Genomic DNA, 19,158 nt, shown 5'->3' on the forward strand with positions numbered 1-19,158 from the left:
TATTTCATACATCTACCAGTCTTAATCTCTTGGTCTGATAAATGCTTTTGCTGTAGGAACAGTGAGGTGTGACAGCGTTCAACAGTGCCTCCACGTCAACTTAGCTGACCGCAAACATGACACTCGTCAAGGCGGGTCACGTTAGTTAACGACAGATGGCTTTACACTGCCAGTCCAAATGCCTCATGCTGGTGTAATGTGTTTAACAGGAAGCTCAGAGTCTTCATTCATGCTGACGGCGTTGGGTCTGCAGCAGAAAATGCTTAGCACACATCCATACACCAAAATATTGCTGGGAAAGTTTGAAAACGGAAACTAACAGCAATTGAAATGGCAATAAAGCTGTTCACAATAAAGCTTCAGTGCATAATCGTAACTCAGAAAGCATTCCATCACCTATGACAGCTTAATGCCACTGAAATTCTGGTTATTTGTCATTTTGCAGATGCTTTTCTTTTAATGTGAAGTAATGCACAGTTAGAGCTGTGGCCTAGAGTTAGCACACATGATCCAACACATTGAGCCATGGAGCACATGTGGACGATGCAAGCTCAAATCTCACTTAAGACATTTCCTGATCATTTCCTGTCCTCTAGAGACTATGAATGAAATGGCCAAAAAACTAAATTGAAAACACTCAGGCTACATTCGGAATTGAATAATAACATATTGCTTTACTGCATACTGCCTTCTATTAAAAAAATAAATAAACAGTATGTGAAATATTACCCAGAATGCAACAAGGTTTCTAATAGACACATTGTTATCACATGACCTCATGATATTTCCATATTTAATTCAGTGAGAAGAGGTGGTCTTTACTTACCCTGTGTCTCAATCAGCTCCCTTGTTCAGTAGTCAGGGCACTGACCAGGGAGTCGGCCATTTTAAGGGCTGTCTCAATCGCAGAATCCTTCCAGGGCACTGAAACGTTCGCTCCCTGAAAAGTCCCACAATGCACCGTGAAAACCAGGGAGCATCGATGCTCACTATGCTCCCTTAACGGAAGTTCTGAAGCGCGAAACTTGAATCACGTGAGCCAACTCACTACACATAACGATGCGCGATAGATGTTTTTTAAAATACAAACCGTTATTTTATTATATTTCAGCATAAACATACATTGCTAGACAGGTAATGAACATAATCTAGCTAACGTTTATAATTTATTCACGGCTGAAATGTTGCACGTATATGTAACAAGCAAATAATTAATCACAATGTACTTTAAATAACATTACAAGTAATGTCAGAAAATATCAGCTCTGTTGTTGTTCATAAATACCAGTGGTGATGTTGTACAATGAGGACGTTGTCACGTTGCTGGAAATAGAGTCATAAGTGTCCCAATGTGTAGTGAACCAGCATCTTTTACTGTCCTTATCAGTGCCCGAATTCGTGTACACGATATACTGATTCACGAGCTCGGGAGCTAGGGAACTGATTGAGACACACCCTTAGTCTGATCAAAAATAAGTAATGAAATAAACTGTGGTTGATCTCACTTCCACCCTTGATGAAATGACGTGCACTTAATCGTATTGAACGAGCATTTGTAGTGTTTTTACATGTTTCCTAAAACACTTAAAGTTCCCCTGTGGTGAAAATCAAGTTTTTAATGTTGTTTGTATGTCTGTGTGGTGTTTTATTATGCTTTAAGACAAACCATGCGCAAATTCATAAGTCAACACCGTTAAAACTGCAGTGAAAAAGACCTACCTTGTAACCAATCACGACAACGTGTGGGCGGGCTTTAGCATATCATCAACAATGACCGGTCTGAAGCAATGGAGTCTCAAGAGAATATATCCTGGTATATTTTTCTGCTGGTATAAAAAAAAAAAAAAATCGGGTAGATTTGGCAATATAGCTTATGTATGATGTATATAATGATGTAATGATGAACGATATGCCTTTCTCCACTGACATTAAGTTGTTCAAAGCGTTTCTAAGGATACTGATTGTTAGAAGGCAGCTGTCTGACTCTGAGATGCCGAACGGGAACATGGTTTGTGTAACATTAGCAACACATTATTAGTAGCTGTTTGGTAATGTAGTCAAGCAAAAGGCTAATCATATTAATTACAGTTATGTGTCTGGCGTTGTAAAAGGTGATACCATTGTGCAGCGTTTACCTCAGTAAGTTCACCTAATGGATCTCTTGAGCTTGTGTGAGTGAGTGGAGGCAGGGCTAATTAGCATATTCATAGATCCACGTATTAAAAAATGAATGAGGCAAGGTGTAGAGTTACATTCAAGCTATTTTAAGGCATGAAGATAATTTTTTCCAAAGTAAAAAATGTGTCATTTCGGTGATTAAAGATGAGTTTTTTAGGGATTTTTTTTTTTTTTTTTAAAGAAGTACACTTATTTTGATGTGTTGACTAACATAATAAAGCACAAGTACTTATTACAAATTATAATCAGTGCTGGGTAGATTACTTACAAATGGTAGTCCATTACTGATTCCAAATTACATGACAAATTGTAGTTAGTAATGTAATCCATAACATAACACATTTTATGTAATATAATCTGACTACTTTTAGATTACTTTTGACCTAACTTGTTTATCACCTTGATTTGAGTAGAACAATCTTGTACAGCATTGATATAAAATACAAAGAAAACATATTCCAGTCTTTGTTATCAACTACATGAAGTGCATTAAACATGATATTACATCAGGGTTTCACAAACGGGTTCATGAAGGAACTGCAGGGGGTTTGTGAGTTTAATGAAAATCTGTAAATTATGAGTGATTTACTGCCATTGTATGAATAATATGTAATCATGTAATCAATAAAAAAGTAACTGTAGTCTGATTACAAGTATTTTAAAACAATCTAATTGCAAGTACTGTACTTAATTTTTGGAATCTGCTTACAAAATGATGGTAACACTTTATTTTAAGGTGACATAGATATACGTTACTTCATGTAATTACTAAAGTAATAACTTTAGTAAAAAATAAAGTGTAACCATGATTATAATTTTAACTGTATTGTGTTATTCGATATTACATCTAAATACTAGATTGCAACTTACAACATACAAATATATTTAAATACATGACAAATACGGTTACACTTCGGTGTCCGGGTTAATTGCATGTAATTATGCAATATTTATATTTAATAACAATAATTACTTATGTAACGTGTAACAATGACACCGTAAAATAATGTTTCAATAGAAATGCCATTAGTTTACCACAACGTTTGTCAGTACATTCAGCAGTACACTTTAACCACATTTAAAGGTGCCCTAGAATGTTCTTTCACAAGATGTAATATAAGTCTAAGGTGTCCCCTGAATGTGTCTGTGAAGTTTCAGCTCAAAATACCCCATATATTTTTTTTAATTAATTTTTTTAACTGCCTATTTTGGGGCATCATTAACTATGCACCGATTCAGGCTGCGACCCCTTTAAATCTTGCGCTCCCCGCCCCCAAGCTCTCGACTATAATACAGTGCATAAACAAAGTTTACACAGCTAACATAACCCTCAAATGGATCTTTACAAAATGTTCGTCATGCATGCTGCGTGCATGCTTCGGATCATGTGAGTATAGTATTTATTTGGATGTTTACATTTGATTCTGAATGAGTTTGATAGTGCTCCGTGGCTAAAGCTAACATTACAGACTGTTTGAGAGATTTATAAAGAATGAAGTTGTGTTTATGAATTATACAGACTGCAAGTGTTTAAAAAAGGAAATAGCGATGGCTCTATTGTCTCCGTGAATACAGTAATAAACGATGGTAACTTTAACCACATTTAACAGTACATTAGCAACATGCTAACGAAACATTTAGAAAGACAATTTACAAATATCACTATCATGTTATCATGTATCATGTCAGTTATTATTGCTCCATCTGCCATTTTTCGCCGTTGTCCTTGCTTGCTTATCTAGTCTGATGATTCAGCTGTGCACAGATCCAGACGTTAATACTGGCTTGTGTAATGCCTTGAACATGGGCTGGCATATGCAAATATCGGGGGCATACATATTAATGATCTTTTACGTAATAGTTGGTGTTATGTTAAGATTTGTCTGTTGTTCAGATGACTTTTAAACAAATGAGATTTATATAAGGAGGAGGAAGCAATGGAGTTTGAAACTCAATGTATGTCTTTTCCATGTACTGAACTCTTGTTATTTAACTATACCAAGGTAAATTCAATTTTTGATTCTAGGGCACCTTTAAAGACAAAATAAGTAATTATGTACATATAAAGATGTATTTAAATTACACTAAGTAGGTCAAAAACAACAACAACAAAAAACACTCTACAGTGAAGCAAACTGCATTTCAAATTTTAGTAGTATGGAAGTGGCTGCTCCAAATGTAGCCACAGTGTTCCTTTGAGTAAAGCACTTAAAAGTGCACCAGAGGGACCATCCTGGATCTGTAATAAGTACACTGTACTTTGGACAAAAAGCATCAGATGAATGACGAATACCCGTGTCATTTTACAGACACGGGCTGCATCACATATCAAACATTTTTGGCTTCAGAATGAGCCAACTGTTAATCCCACTGTCCTAATCCTACAGCTGTTCCTCATCACCTCACAGCGCTCTCTGCCGAATCCCGTACGGTCTGAGACTGTGCTCACATGAGGGGGAGGGCAGCGTCTGATTTGTGGGAGCTCTTCTAAGAGTCTTTCAGATACTGCGGTCACAATCAATGCGATAGCTGCGCCATCACGCTTTTTACTGAAGCCTTTAGCGTAGCTGTATCTAATTGTGATCATACAGACCTTAATACGACGGGTCAAGAGTGGCCATTTGCGGTGACTATGTATTGCTTGTGTGAAGAACTTTCTCACGGGTAAGAATACGAACATGGTACGATTGAGCTCTATTGTACACATGGCAGTCAAATATTCTGCTCTACTGACTGTAACAGGGAAATGATTCCATGACAGCACTCATGGCTATAGGCCTATTCCTCGAGCACACTGAGATGAAGTAATACAGCACTAGAGACATGTTTTCTCTGCCAGTGTTGTGGAATCAGAGCATGTCACCGCTATAAACATGGACTGTAAGGGAAGTTGCTCCTCAGACCTACAGCAGGAGGTCTGTGAACATTTTTAAACAGTAATAAGCACCTTCTGAAGATAAACATTCATGCCTCTCCCCTGCTTTTAACCTAGAAATTATTTAAAGAAGGTCTTCAAATGTCCTTTAAAGGGTTAGTTCCCCCAAAAATGAACATTTTGTCATCATTTACTCACCTTCATGTCATTCCAAACCCGTAAGACATTCATTCATGTTCAGAACACAAATGAAGATCTTTTTAATGAAATCTGAGAGCTTTCTGTCCCTCCATAGACAGCTACGCAACTATCACTTTCAAGCCCCAGAAAGGTAGTAAAGACATCATTAAAGTAATCCATGTGACTCCAGTGGTTTAACCTCAAATTTATGAAGCGATGTGAGGGCTTTGCACAAAAAAACAAAACATAATTTACCACTTTATTTACAAAATATTAATCTCTGAATCACGTTCAAGCAACGTTTGTTCTCGTGTCAACATCATTCATGCATCGTGGTGCTCTTGTGAACGCACAATGGAAATTAAAATTCTGTAAATAATTTGATAAGTTATGTTTTTTTTTTGTGCAAACAAAGCACTGGCTTCCCTTCATAAAATTTAAGTTAAACTACTGGAGTCACATGAATTACTTTAATGATGTCTTCACTACCTTTCTGGGGCTTGAAAGTGGTTGCTGCATAGACTGTCAATGGAGGAACAGAAAATTCTCAGATTTCATCAAAAATATCTTCATTTGTGTTCTGAAGATGAACGAAAGTCTTAAGCCCGGAACACACCAAGTCGACACTGAAGAACTAGTGGCGACGAAAGTAGATTGTGGGGTTGGTTCACGTCGGCAGCATCTGGGTCCAAAGTTGCCCTGATACACCAAACCGACGCTCGACACCTGACGCCAAGTAGTAGCACATCTATTCTGCGCCTGCGTAAGAAGAAATGCCTTTCCGTACCAGCATGTGGTAGTAGCTGAACGGCCAATCAGAATGATCAGATGACCCAACTGACCGACGAGCTCCGGCGCTGATTCAACATGTCGAATTGGCCGAAAAAAAAAGCAGACGAGGACCAACTTCAGCCGACGGTGCGGAACACGCTGAGAAAACTTAGTCGGCCGACGAACAAAAACTGCCCGACGGCCGATCGGTGGCTTGGTGTGTTCCGGGCTTTACGGGTTTGGAATGACATGAGGGTGAGTAATTAATGACAATTTTCATTTTTGGGTGAACTAACCCTTTTAGATACTCTAAGATGAGCTTAAAACAGAAGAAACTCTCAAACCAGATCATCAAAATAGTCTGGAACAGAACTTAGAAAGTTTCCTTTGATTTATTCTCTCTTACACAAACATTTCTTTTCCATCATACACAAGATTTTTAGTTAACGCTCACCTACGTCAGTACTTAACAGGATCTAAACACAGACTATCTGTTATGAGTTATATATAAATAATTGTACCATTTTCATGACCTCAAGGATGTAGTGGTGATACAACAAACCTCTGTAGTTCATGATTGTTTGCCATGTTTAATGCGCTTATAAACAGTTGAACTTATCAACAGTTTATGAGCACATACTTTTAATCTCTTAACACTGTTAAAGTTCAGTCAGTGCATGTTCACCTGCTGGACCATAAAACGGATGAAAAATCCCAAAGATACACACTGAAGAAGAGACTCAAGCCATGTCTAGAGACCAGATCACAAAGACCTGATGGTGCAAGACTCTTTTCAGTCAGACAGGAAGAAACCACTTAGCAACCCAGTAGAATACCATAACAACCACCTGGCAACATCGGTTGAAACTAACCAGAACATCTTAAAGGGTTAGTTCACCCAAAAATGAAGATTCTGTCATTAATTACTCACCCTCATGTTGTTCCACACCCGTAAGAGCTTCATTCATCTTCAGAACACAAATTAAGATATTTTTGATGAAATCCGATGGCTCAGAGAGGCCTCCATTGACAGCAAGATAATTAACACTTTCAGATGCCCAGAAAGCTACTAAAGACATACACTAAATTGCCAAAAGTATTGGGACACCCCTCCAAATCACTGAATTCAGGTGGTGTTCCAATCACTTCCATGGCCACAGGTGTATAAAATGAAGCACCTAGGCATGCAGACTGCTTCTACAAACATTTGTGAAAGAATGGGTTGCTCTCAGGAGCTCAGCGAATTCAAGCGTGGTACCGTGATAGGTTGCCATCTGTGCAATAAGTCCATTCGTGAAATTTCCTCACTACTAAATATTCCACGGTCAACTGTTAATGGTATTATAACAAAGTGGAAGCAATTGGGAACAACAGCAACTCAGCCACGAAGTGGTAGGCCACGTAAAATCACAGAGCGGGGTCAGCACATGCTGAGGTGCACAATGCGCAGAAGTCACCAACTTTGCAGAGTCAATAGCTACAGACCTCCAAACTTCGTGTGGCCTTCAGATTAGCTCAAGAACAGTGCGTAGAGAGCTTCATGGAATGGGTTTCCATGGCCAAGCAGCTGCATCCAAGCCTTACATCAGGTGCAATCCAAAGCGTTGGATGCAGTGGTGTAAAGCACGCCGTCACTGGACTCTAGAGCAGTGGAGATGTGTTCTCTGGAGTGACGAATCATGCTTCTCTGTCTGGCAATCTGATGGACAAGTTTGGGTTTGGCGGTTGCCAGGAGAACGGTACTTGCCTGACTGCATTGGGATGAATTAGAGCGGAGACTGCGAGCCAGGCCTTCTCGCCAACATCACTACCTGACCTCCCAAATGTGCTTCTAGAAGAATGGTCAAAAATCACTCCTAAACCTTAGTTCACCCAAAAATGAAGATTCTGTCATTAATTACTCACCCTCATGTTGTTCCACACCCGTAAGAGCTTCGTTCATCTTCAGAACACAAATTAAGATATTTTTGATGAAATCCGATGGCTCAGAGAGGCCTCCATTGACAGCAAGATAATTAACACTTTCAGATGCCCAGAAAGCTACTAAAGACATACACTATATTGCCAAAAGTATTGGCCTTCCCAGAAGAGTTGAAGCTGTTATAGCTGCAAAGGGTGGATCAACTCCATATTAAACCCTACGGATTAAGAATGGGATGTCATTAAAGTTCATGTGCACGCAAAGGCAGGCATCCCAAAACTTTTGGCAATATAGTGTATTTCAAACTGCCAAAGTCACGCCCCCCCAGTGGTGAACCACTGAAATTTCAAAACACTTATGATGTAACAAACCACTTTCACTGAAATCACGTGACTTTGACAGTTTGATACGTGCTCCGAAACACTGATTCAAAACAAAAGATTTGTAAAGCTTTGAAGCTTCATGAAGCAGTGTTTTGAAATCGCCCATCACTAGATATTGTAGAATAAAGTCGTTATTTTTTCTTTTTTTGGGGGTTGAACCACTTTAGTCACAAACTGTTTTAAATATGCCTTTAGTAGCTTTCTGGGAATCTGAAAGTATAAATTATCTTTCTGGCAATGGAGGCCTCACTGAGCCATCAGATTTTATCAAAAATATCTTAATTTGTGTTCCGAAGATGAACGAAGGTCTTGCGGGTGTGGAAAGACATGAGGATGAGTAATTAATGACAGAATTTTCATTTTTGGGTGAACTAACCGTTTAACGTAATGGTGGTAAGCTTTGCACTTACTGCATTGCCTTATCAACTTTTTAAAATGTACTTTAGTATTGTGCATGAGCTGATAAAAATATTAAAGCAATAAGCCCCAAGAAGCCATGGTTTACAGTGAATTTAACAGCTAAGAAGTATTGTTAGGCACAAGGCAGAGCGTGCTTTTATAAAACAGTTAATCCATAAAAATATTTATTTGATGTAATGAGATTACAGATGTATGTTAGTTGAGTAATTTTCAACGGCTTTGAACGCGGTTCAACCAACCAGAACCAAGGACCACGACTATCCGTTTTATAAATAAAACTGTACATGTTTTGTAGGTTTGTTGTTGTTTTCCTGATATTTCTGAGCTCTGCAGGTGTCTCTGCATTGGATTATGGTTAATAAATGTCTATTTCTGAGCACATGTACACTATGAATTTTGAATCAGTGCACTGGCAGTGTTAAATAGTGAACTAAATGAAATGAAAGTGTTTACTAAGACAGCATTAAATCTGATAACCGACACCTCAAATAGTGTGTGTTTTTTCTATCTTAGTCATCTGTCTGAAAAGAACCAAGTCATTAAACTGTCTCAGCATCTTTTGATTGATAAGAAATGAAACCTCAGTGTTTTCCCAGTGTCTGACGGTTTGTGTTTGTACCTGTTCATGCGGAGTTAATATTTGCCTGGAAGTCTCTCTGTGATGAAACATAAACGATGTGGTGCCAGCCTCTACTGTGTAGAAATCAAAAGGGTTTGGATTGAGGTCATCTTATGTGAGCAGAGTTGCATGAATGGTTTAAAGTGGATGGCCGCCAGGAGCTGAACTGAGCGCCGCTCTGTTAGGACCTGTTATGCATTACGGCCCACTGCGGGGTCAGCATCATCATCCGGGCAAGAGCTGTAATTGTCCTGCAAATATATCCTGCAAATGACAGGGGCTGCGCTCGCTTCTGAGGAGGCTAAGATGCTCTGAATGGAGTTCATATGGAAAATTCTGGGTAAGAGAGGATGTTGAGTCGACTGGCACTCACAAGCCAAGCGATTAAGATGATTCCTGCCTGGTCTCTTTATTACTGTTTATCTCTCCTTCCTCTACATCAGCATGAATGGACTTTATTGAGCCCAAGGCTGAGAAAACAGTCTACCGAGTTGTGGAGTTTGGGGATGCTACCCAAACGCGTCAGAGCGTATTCCAAAGATATTTACCACATGTTTTCTACCACAAAGTTGTCTCAGACTATAAGCATAAAATCTAATCCACAGCCTATTCCAGGGGTGTCCAATCTTGGGTCAATGTCCTGCAGAGTTTAGCGCCAACTTGCCCCAACACACCTGCCTGGAAGTTTCAGTTCCAGTGATCCTGAAGTCCTTGACTAGCTGGCTCAGGTGTGTTTGACTAGGATTAGAGCTAAACTCGATGCCCCTCACCTTTTTTTTTAATCAAAGACTACCTCACCAAGGACAATGACTAAACAGAACAATAACGTGTGTTGAAGTGGTCGTTAATATAGTTATCGTTCTTGGTGTGAACGGGCCTTTTGTCAGATGGACAGTTCCTGTCTAACGCCAAGTGAATGCACAGAGTAACATTATAACAACATTTTCAACAAACTCAAATGTATCTAATATGATAAACAGAGCTGTGTTACCTCATACTCATGACCGGAAAAGCGGAAGCGGCGCCGGCGACTGTGGCATAATAAAAGCTCTGCTGCTCGCGGCGTGTTGTGCAATCGCTCCAGCGTCCTCATTCAACAATCTGTCCTGCTCTGCTTCATACTACAGTAACGTTAATACGCGCATCCATGAACATGATTTCTTCCCGAGTCCTATCCCAATTCTTTTGCACCATCTGTTGAGGTGAAGACCACATGTCCCAAGAATCCGCGCTCAAACTTGGCATCATCAAGCTACGCCTTTGTTTTGAATAGGCCTCTAGCGACCTCTAGCGGACAGAATTCTTACATACTGCACCTTTAACTTGCCCCTAAACTGCACAAGAAACAAATCTGTGATTTGTCTCTTCACTCTCAGAAAAAAAGAAAAAAAGAAAGTGCAACAGCTTGTGCAACATGTTCCTGGATCAACACCTTTGTTGATCCTGGACCAACATTCCAATAAAACAATCAGATTAGATGGACAAGTTTACAGGTTTTGTCAAGTTTAGGCTTGACAACCAAAGTTAGGTGCTTCTACATTGGTGTTATTCATTTATCATTTACCTCTAATTTTAGGGATAACTTATGCATAGAGTTATGTTTAGGGGTAGGGATAGTACTAAATTTTCGGACCGGAATGTTGTTCCAGGATCAACAAAAAATGTTGACCCAGGAATGTATATATATATATATATATATATATATCTGAAAATGTTGTTTTTTATTTGATACATCAGGCTCATATGATATATCGAGAATATGGAGCTCATGCTAGAGGAGGAAAAAACAGACATTTTATTCAGAGGACCAAACTGAGCAAAAATAGGCAATTTGGTACAGATGAGGATATTTATATGACCAAAAATTAAGATGAAATTCAGATTGCTTGTAATGTAAATCAATAAGATCTTTATAACAGTATAGCAGATACTTACATAAAATCATATAAATATCAGCCGTCACTCTGTATCTCCCAATAATATTAGTAAGATGCTAATAAATGCTTAGTTTTGTGCTCAAAGCTCTTCAAAAAATATAATGCAATGCAATAAAAATCATAATTGAGAGTGATGGATCATATTTGATGCTCACTAAATAATGTATGGATAATCAAGTAAATCTAAACTGCTTCCAGTAAGTGTTCATCCGGAAATATTACTAACAATATAAAAGTTGTTCTTACTTTTACTTTAAAAATCAGTAAAGATTTCACAGCAAAAAGACATGTGAACCACAACCTGAAGGAGGACTTTTTTTACAATTATACTAAAAGGCCTTTTACTTACTAGAAAATTCTAAACTATCAATCAGATGAAAGGATGTTGATCCAAGAACACGTCCTACTGATTTTATCCTCCTAGGTGTAGTCTAGAAGTTAAAGCTGGGCTGCTAACCAAAAGGATGTAGGTTCAAACCGAGGTGTGATCCATGAATTATGATCACTGTGCCCTTGATCGAGACACTATCATAAGGTTACAGTAGGAGGATGGAAATTGTTGCAAGTTTACTGTAAGTCACGTCGAATCGTGAATGACAAATTAGGAAATTACCTCCTGTTTTTGTTTCAGTGGCCGTGAACCATGCAAGTTTATTTTCATCAGAGGGAGGGAACAGAGCGCACGATGGCATATTTTTAGCATGTCCCTTAATCATTCCTGCTTGACATATACCCACTGATAGTCGGACCTTCTCAGAACAACGCAGGAAGGCCTCCTGTTTCCCTCTGTTCATGTCAGTGTCATCGCGCTTTCAAAGGAGGGTTTTACACGTCTATATGCAGCCCTGACACTATTAGCAAACCTGTGATCATACTTATATACTATCACACACGGACCGGCTCATGCACACAGAGCTATAAACACTCCTAAAGCACTGCAGGCCTAAAATAGCTCCAGCGCACTGAATGAAGAATGACCTTGTCCAGGAGTGTTTGGGTGTGGGACGAAAGAAGTTATGCCATCTCTAGCATGACATAGGCTAGTGATAAAATTACTTTTTTAAGTTTCTTTTTCCATCTCTCAGACTCAAACGAGAAGTAAATTATTTTAAAGAAATGATGACATTTTCATGCAAGAAGGGAGATTCTGCATTAAAAAACAAGTTCTAAGCATTACTATTGCTCATACTTAGTTTTTAATGTCCATGTGTCTATCTGGTGTTTTTAATATTCTCTAAGACAAACCATGCTCAAATTCATAAGTCAACGCCTTTGCTGAGTGTTTTCTGTTTAAAACTGCAGTAAAAAAAAAAAAATATATATATATATATACACACACACAATGGGTACGGAGAGTATTCAGACCCCCTTAAATTTTTCACTCTTTGTTATATTGCAGCCATTTGCTAAAATCATTTAAGTTCATTTTTTTCCCCCATTAATGTACACACAGCACCCTATATTGACAGAAAAACACAGAATTGTTGACATTTTTGCAGATTTATTAAAAAAGAAAAACTGAAATATCACATGGTCCTAAGTATTCAGACCCTTTGCTCAGTATTTAGTAGAAGCACCCTTTTGATCTAATACAGCCATGAGTCTTTTTGGGAAAGATGCAACATGTTTTTCACACCTGGTTTCAGGGATCCTCTGCCATTCCTCCTTGCAGATCCTCTCCAGTTCTGTGAGGTTGGATGGTAAACGTTGGTGGACAGCCATTTTTAGGTCTCTCCAGAGATGCTCAATTGGGTTTAAGTCAGGGCTCTGGCTGGGCCATTCAAGAACAGTCACGGAGTTGTTGTGAAGCCACTCCTTTGTTATTTTAGCTGTGTGCTTAGGGTCATTGTCTTGTTGGAAGGTAAACCTTCGGCCCAGTCTGAGGTCCTGAGCACTCTGGAGAAGGTTTTCGTCCAGGATATCCCTGTACTTGGCCGCATTCATCTTTCCCTCGATTGCATCAGTCGTCCTGTCCCTGCAGCTGAAAAACTCCCCCACAGCATGATGCTGCCACCACCATGCTTCACTGTTGGGACTGTATTGGACAGGTGATGAGCAGTGCCTGGTTTTCTCCACACATACCGCTTAGAATTAAGGCCAAAAAGTTCTATCTTGGTCTCATCAGACCAGAGAATCTTATTTCTCACCATCTTGTAGTCCTTCAGGTGTTTTTTAGCAAACTCCATATGGGCTTTCATGTGTCTTGCACTAAGGAGAGGCTTCCGTCGGGCCACTCTGCCATAAAGCCCCGACTGGTGGAGGGCTGCAGTGATGGTTGACTTTCTACAACTTTCTCCCATCTCCCGACTGCATCTCTGGAGCTCAGCCACAGTGATCTTTGGGTTCTTCTTTACCTCTCTCACCAAGGCTCTTCTCCCCCAATAGCTCAATTTGGCCAGACGGCCAGCTCTAGGAAGGGTTCTGGTCATCCCAAACGTCTTCCATTTAAGGATTAAGGAGGCCACTGTGCTCTTAGGAACCTTAAGTACAGCAGAATTTTTTTTGTAACCTTGGCCAGATCTGTGCCTTGCCACAATTCTGTCTCTGAGCTCTTCAGGCAGTTCCTTTGACCTCATGATTCTCATTTGCTCTGACATGCACTGTGAGCTGTAAGGTCTTATATAGACAGATGTGTGGCTTTCCTAATCAAGTCCAATCATTATAATCAAACACAGCTGGACTCAAATGAAGGTGTAGAACCATCTCAAGGATGATCAGAAGAAATGGACAGCACCTGAGTTAGATATATGAGTGTCACAGCAAAGGGTCTGAATACTTAGGACCATGATATGTTTTTCTTTTTGAATAAATCTGCAAAAATGTCAACAATTCTGTGTTTTTCTGTCAATATGGGGTGCTGTGTGTACATTAATGAGGAAAAAAATGAACTGAAATGATTTTAGCAAATGGCTGCAATATAACAAAGAGTGAAAAATTGAGGGTCTGAAAAAAGAGTGAAAAAGGGGGTCTGAATACTTTCCGTACCCACTGTATGTATATGTATATGTATATATATATATATATATATATATATATATATATATATATATATATATATATATATAGACCACTTCTATTATTGATATATTCAATAATATATATATATATATATATTTCAAAAATATATATATAAATGAATATATCTTCCGAAGTCTCAGGACCAAAAAATGTTCGTCCAATCATTGCATTCGGTCCCAATGCAATGATACAATGTCCTACCTGCCTGTCAACATGTATTTGCATACCTATTTGCAGAATCTGCTGTGCGTGTGTGGCTTTAGAGACGCTCTGAAGGGAGGGTGGGATCTTATGCTTTCAAAGCTAGCTTGCTATAGACCCTTTTAGTGCCAACATCACAATTACGTCATGGCGTTAGCTGGAGGCAAAATAAAGGGAAAACTGGAGGCGGCCAATGCAAACCAGTTAGTTTGTCAGCTATTAATATTTATAGTCAGATACGTAAGAAGCTTAAAACATCATCTTGTGTTGTTGGGTGCCAGAATCGATGGAGTACAGGCTCCAATTTGAAATTTTATTGCATTTTGTCTGACAAAAAAACTGCGACAGCTGTGGTTAAACATAATAAAACAACCGGACTGGACAGAAACGATCATCAAAAATGCCTGCGTTTGCAGCGCACACTTCATATCAGGTAAGGTTAAATAAACTACTGTCTTTTGTTGGTATGGATTATGGTTTGGTTACACGTCTACAGATCTTCCATGCATGACCACTTAATCAGAAATTGGTGAATAAGTTAGGTGATTTTTCACATAACGCTAATTTTTTTAGCACATTAGTTAACTAACTTTGTTAGTCGTAAACTGTTTGTGTCATCTCCTTTTCTACAGTTGCCATAAGTGCAGTGAAGGTAATCCTGTCAGATAGTCCATCCACTGAGTGAGCATGTACAGGTCAGCCAATCTGGTTCCGTCTGTTAAAGTGAACTTTTTCAAATAAACGTGGTCCCGGACAGTGAGTGGCCTTACATAATTAGATAAAATCGGATGTTCTCCAGTCATTGTTAAAAAAACAATCTAGCAAAACTTGCTAGCTAGCGTTAGTGAAGTGGTCAAGGGAATCGTTCTGCCTCCACCTAAAGCCGGGCACACATTTAACGACTGTGCTCAACATACACAGCGATTGTTTCCTGTGACTGAAGCAGATTTATATACTTACACATGGAATTTGAACACCGACTGTAATAGCAGACTGAACGCAACTGGCTCTGACTGGACGCGTTTGAACGCGATCAGTCATTAGTATCGATTTACATTCATAATCGGCCTTACAATCGTTAAGTGTGTGCGCGGCTTAAGCTCCGCCCACAAAAATCATCACAATGTTTACTAACTGAAAAGGGGTCTATTGCTAGCCTCTCTGAAAAGGTCTACCCTGCCTTTAAGCATTAAACTTCGGTGTGTAACTTTTAACAGATTTCAATCAAACGTTTGCGGTCAGCATGATTCTTGAATGAAATTAATTCTTTTCATGAACAATGATGTATTAAATTTATCAAAAGTGACAGTAGACATTTTATGTTACAAAAGTTTTCCACTTCAAATAAAAGCACAACTTTTTTTCACCACTGATAATAAGAAATGTTTCTTGAGCAGCAAATCAGAATGATTTCTAAAGGATCATGTGACACTGAAGACTGGAGTAATGATGCTGAAAATTCAGCTTAGCATCAAATTACATTTTAAAATATATTCACATAGAAAACAGTTATTTACTGTATTTTTGATCAAAAAAATGCAGTCTCAGGGCGCATAAGAGACTTTTTTCAAAAACATTAACCAATCCTACTGACCCCAAACTTTTAAACAGCAGTGTATGTCTTCTCTCAGGTCCAGTGGAAGTTTAAACGCTGTGGTAAGAGTTCCCATGAGCACCTCTTTGAGTCCTCAAGCAGAACCAAACCATGAACCCGTCTTACACTTTTCACATCTTTACATGTCTTTCTCTCTGGCTTGTTTTCAGTCAGCTGGGAGCCAAATTCCCATAACCCCCTGCACACGCACCAGCATGTCACCCTTTTTCATACGTGCATCAGATAAAATTTCTGGAAAGTCTTTTTTGGTGCCCTTTGTGGATCCGGTATACATTTTTTGGGGGGGTGTGTGTGCGTTTCAGCCATGACCTCCGCCCACGTGAGTCACGTCCCCTCCATTCTGACGCCGTTCTTCTAATAAGGCAAAAACACATGCAGGTCTCAGCCGTCCCTGACCTTTGCTGCTTTATCCTGTTTCATCATCAACACACCCCCTTCTATGAATTAGTCCTATTTTAGTCAGACTCTTGTTCTGCTTGAAACACATCAGTCCTTTTCATACACTGATGATGCAGGTGCTATTTATACATTAACATTAATGGAAAACTGTTTGAAAAAACAGTAATGGTTGCAGGGGCGGAACTGGAGTTTTATAGATGGGGTGGCCAGGGCTAATTTAGGGGGTCGTGGTCCAAAGACGAAAAAGAAAATTATGTGTAACCCTATCCTGGCATCAAAAAAGCATGAATGAGTCACACTTGTAAACTATGTACGTTAGGCTAAATGGGGATTTCTCCAGTTTCTTTTATCTGATTAACTGTGTTAATGGAGCAAAAGATCTAACGTTAACTTGACTTTCGTAGTTGTTCAAGAAACCGTAACACAATAGTAAATTTTACATTTACTTAAAAAAGCAGTTCAAACCGATTCCAATTTCAGTATCACAGGAAAAACTACTAGTCTAACTAATATAAAGTTCAAAACATTACTAAAGATAAGTGAACAGTCAGTAATAAAAAGAAAAAAAGGTTTTTCAGGTAAGTCTAACAGTAGTATTCAGGTACAGAAATGTGATAATCAACCGTAAAATAACACCCCAGTCTTCACTGTATAAAATAAATATAGATTAATCCTTATTAAGGCTACAAAAGTGAATCAGTCAAGAGCAGTGAGAGAATTTCTCTTCATCTTTTGTTCTTTGATTAACTTTAATGACACATACAAGAGTGAGTATATTAGGCTGCTGTCACTTTAAGACCGAATGCACAGATCCAATTTTGACACGCAACTGATTTCTCTCTCAGCTGTTTACTTTCAGTTAATACATTACCGACTGTGTTTACCCGGATACTTTTTATGTATATTTTCCCGTTCAAGCGCAAAAAGACACAAAAGGGAAATCAATTCAGTATTTGCGCTCTCTCTATGATGCACAACAGACGCGTCACATTCTCAAGGTTAAGGTGGCTGTCTAAAACAGTGAATCTAAGCACCATACAGGAAAAAAGTTCACTTCAAGAACGGAAAAAGTGGTATCAATGTGTTTTACTGTAAAAACAGTGCAAACGGAAACGGAAAAGGATAATATATATTATTATATCTCTCTATAAGCATAGACTTTATTCAACCCACAGAAAGACAAATATTGCAATCCAGCCTTGGGTGAGGTCATTATGTAGCTACATTAATGATTTGGGACAAAAAGCTAATGTAATGTAATGGCATTCTGTTGCACGGCAGGATTTTGAACAGCTCTGAGTTTCTTGTACAGTGAGCGACCTCCATTATTCTTCATCTTCTGTATGCAACTAACATTAATATTCTCCTAATATCCCAAATTAGCAATATGCCAAGTTGCCACACGTCAAAATAAATGCTTGTTTCAACAAGAGGTGAAATGGAAGTTAAAGGGATAGTTCACCCAAAAATGAAAATGTGATGTTTATCTGCTTACCCCCAGGGCATCCAAGATGTGGGTGACTTTGCTTCTTCAGTAAAACACAAATGATGATTTCTAACTCCTACCGTTGCGGTCTGTCAGTCTTATAATGCATGTCAATGGCAACACAATCTATAAGAGTCAAAAAAACAGGCACAGACAACTCCAAATTAAACCCTGCGGCTCGTGACGACACATTGATGTCCTAAGACACAAAATGATTGGTCTGTGCGAGAAACCAAACAGTATAAAATTTTTTACCTCTAATACGGTGTGTGAGGTCTGAATGCACTCTGATGCCGGAAGTGATCTCTCGCCCTCATTGACGTATACGCGCGAGAGATCACTTCCGGCTTCAAAGCGCATTTTCATACCTCGACAAGGCAGTTGAACATAGTGGTGTATTAGAGATAAAAAATTTTTTATATAAATACTGTTCGGTTTCTTGCACAAACCGTTCGTTTCGTGTCTTAGGACATCAATGTGCCGTCACGAGCCGCAGGGTTTCATTTGGATTTGTCTGTGCGTGTTTTTTTTGACTCTTATAGATGGAATTCCCATTGACATGCATTATACGACTGACAGACGGCAACGGTTGGAGTTAAAAATCATCATTTGTGTTCTACTGAAGAAACAAAGACACCTACATCTTGGATGCCCTGGGGGTAAGCAGATAAACATCACATTTTCATTTTTGGGTGAACTATCCCTTTAAGGTGCGTTCATGACATGTCGTAATTACCGTAATGATTCTGAACTGTAAAAAGCCTTCATGTGCTTGTAGAACTTGTAATTACAACGTGTAAACTCGTAATTTTCTGAGAGCTATGAGCCTATGACTTGTACCATGTGGCCGCTGTACCACCTGACCACTGCAGATTTAAGGTGTGTTCAACTTGAAGCGGCGCTGTATGGAAGCTCGTTTCCGCCACTGAATAAAAATAAAGAAAAAATAAAGAAGGTAATTGTGACTTTTTATCTCACAATCACAAATGTGAGTTTACAATTACGAATCGCTCTTGCGGTACTTGTCTTACATCGATCGGTCTGCAGAGGGATATGGAAGCTTGTTTCCGCCACGGATTAAATCAGTTTAAAAGATAATTGCGACTTTTCACTATTATGAGTTTCAGATAAACTTGCAATTGACTCTTTTTTTGC

The 19,158-nt window shown here is 38.9% G+C and overlaps 1 protein-coding gene across 3 annotated transcripts in view; it reads right to left on the reverse strand.

The window, feature by feature from the left end:
• Window positions 1-11,775, reverse strand: part of adamtsl4 (ADAMTS-like 4) — a 109,687-nt gene extending 97,912 nt beyond the window's left edge. The window contains exons 1-2 of one of the 3 annotated variants that reach the window (XM_048152077.1): window positions 11,634-11,775; window positions 1,720-1,826 (exon numbers count right to left, since the gene is read on the reverse strand). The gene's annotated coding sequence lies outside the window, so the exon portion shown is untranslated. Of the gene's footprint in view, window positions 1-826; window positions 846-1,719; window positions 1,827-11,633 lie in introns of those variants that run through there. The other 2 variants (XM_048152078.1, XM_048152079.1) reach the window with 2 other exon arrangements.
• Between the last annotated feature and the right edge of the window lie 7,383 nt (window positions 11,776-19,158).

This window comes from Megalobrama amblycephala, linkage group LG13 (assembly GCF_018812025.1).
Source record: "Megalobrama amblycephala isolate DHTTF-2021 linkage group LG13, ASM1881202v1, whole genome shotgun sequence".
Taxonomy (NCBI): Eukaryota; Metazoa; Chordata; class Actinopteri; order Cypriniformes; family Xenocyprididae; genus Megalobrama; species Megalobrama amblycephala.